Below are 2419 nucleotides of genomic sequence, written 5' to 3'. Positions count from 1 at the left end.
ACAGAGAATCAGGCTTCTGTTACTCTTGATGTCACAGTCACCCTTCTTTTACATATCTGTGATACTCGTGCAGCAGTGTTTTACTGCACTGTTAATACTCACGAAGGCAGCAATTATTCTTACATTTCTCTATGCTTCAGAATTGTGGACTGCACATTCCTTCACACAGATATGCTGCCAAAAGTACTGTCATCTGGATGCCTCTATAAAAACTCAGCAATTATTGTGGGATCTTGCCTAATTTGAAAGGCTTGTACATTTGCTTGACAGATGATTTACCACCATGCTAGAACTGTCCCATGTATTTTTTTAAAATAGATTCCTGGCTGCAACTGATTGTGGATTTCAAAGGTGAGTGAAAACAGGATTTTGTCTGTATCTTTAGAAGTCCAGGAGTACTTATATATACTTATATGTGTGTGCGTGTGCATGCATGTGCAAACACAGACACACATACACACACTCCTGAAAAATTGTTTTCCCCCAGTTATGTTGTTGTTGTTGTTGTTGTTGTTGTGACTTTATGAATGAGAGACTTTCATGAACCCTGGTCATCAACAGCTCTGGGCTGTGGCTTTTTATATTGAGTTGTTCCATCTGCAATACAGTCTTCCTCTTTTCCTACTGCCTTCCACTTTACTCAGTATTATTGTCTTATCCAAAGAGTCATGCCTTCTCATGATAATCATTCTCATTATAATCATTTTGGCTTCTAGCATGAATTCAAGCTTGAGTTGTTCTCAGACTCATTTATTTATCTTTTTGGTAGCTCTAGAACTCTTTTACATCACAGCATTTTAAATGTATTGATTTTCTCACATCTTTCTGCACTGTCCAGGTTTCACATCCTACAATAAACAGAAATTGGAAGTACTCTGACATGAATAATTCTGGTGGTGGTATTTAATTATATAATTCTTTCATGCTAAACTTATACCAACCTATACAATTTATTTATTGTCCAACACTGGTAACTGTTACTTACAAGCAACTTACAATTTATCTACTACATCATGAGGGGTTAAAGTGGAACATGACAAACATAACTATAATACAACAAAGCACAGAAAAACAAATATAGCTGTTGGGATTAACTAGGGAATTATCCAGAGATTTCAGATCAGAGAGTCCTGAACAAGTGGTTTTTCATCAGCAGACAGTTTCTATCAGAATTCCTTAGAGAACTAGTTCTGAAAGGTGACATTAACCTACTGACTCTTCTAACGGCAGAGTTGCCAATTTTGGATTCCAGGAATATTGTCATTTGGAGATGAAACCAGGGGACAAGGGTGAATTCTGTAGGTCACAGCCAGACTATTTGTGGGGGGAGTGGATCATGAAACTAGTTGAGTCTTGGATGCAGATGGAAGAGTCATATGTAAAGCCTGAGTGAATGTTAAATTTAAGGGATTTTCAGATCTAGTACTGGTTACCTGATAGAACACTGTTTTTTCTGTTTACACCAGTAAAAGGTTGGCCTGCTGGGGGTGAAAGATGTACAGATATGAAAGGATCTGAAAATAGGTTGCACAGCTCGTTTTGGACAACTGTTGGATAGATGTTACTTTCCAGTAGATAATGTCTTTTGAAATCTTTTTGGACTATAGTCTGAAAGTTTATTTGTACCATGTCACATTTATCTCTGTTCTTCCCAGAAAAGTTTGCCAAATTACCCAACCTAATTGGTGTTCTGCCAGAATCATGGGAAGTTAGCCCAAGTGGATATTTAAAAACTTTTAATTCTTTCTCAGTTACATGCATGGATTAGATTTCCAATCTAACTTCAAAATGGTTGAAATAAATGGCTCTCCGTTTTTTTACCATTGTTATGTTTCTTATGTACCAACAGTAGCTTCCAAAGCTTTACAAAACTAATAAGGAATATATTATATGTGGATTAATTTTCTTACCATTGACCAGAAGAATACAGTATACCCTAATTAATGTCCTGATGATTAATCAGAAGAATACATTATACAATAATTAATGATCTTATGATTAATCAGGCCTATCACATTCATAGCATCCAAATTCTACACCAGTCATAAATTGTGGAGAAAAAGAATTGTTGAAAACAATGTAGATTTATAAATCAGTACTTACATATTACACTATACAATGAAATTTAGGAACATAAGGTAACTGCTTTACACTAGATAAAACTATCTGTTCACCTAGTCCATGGCTGTACACTCTGACTGACACTGGTAGCAAAAGGCTTTTTTAAAAAAAAAAAAATCACTACCTATCTGATCCTTTAAAAATATATATAGACATCAGAAATCTGGAACTCTTTTATTATTATTATTATTATTATTAACCTTTATTTATGAAGCGCTGTAAATTTACACAGCGCTGTACATGCAATCTTTTTAGTTAGACGGTTCCCTGCCCTCAGGCTTACAATCTAAAAAGACAT

General features: G+C 35.2%; 1 protein-coding gene across 1 annotated transcript in view; it reads left to right on the top strand.

Moving 5' to 3' along the window:
- The first annotated feature begins 250 nt into the window (after nucleotides 1-250).
- Nucleotides 251-2419, top strand: part of IGF1 (insulin like growth factor 1) — a 164053-nt gene continuing 161884 nt past the window's right edge. Inside the window, exon 1 of the mRNA XM_042470039.1 lies at nucleotides 251-351. The gene's annotated coding sequence lies outside the window, so the exon portion shown is untranslated. The remainder of the gene's footprint in view (nucleotides 352-2419) is intronic.

Source organism: Sceloporus undulatus, chromosome 5, assembly GCF_019175285.1.
Source record: "Sceloporus undulatus isolate JIND9_A2432 ecotype Alabama chromosome 5, SceUnd_v1.1, whole genome shotgun sequence".
NCBI classification, from domain to species: Eukaryota; Metazoa; Chordata; class Lepidosauria; order Squamata; family Phrynosomatidae; genus Sceloporus; species Sceloporus undulatus.
This window is presented reverse-complemented; position numbering and strand designations above follow the sequence as displayed.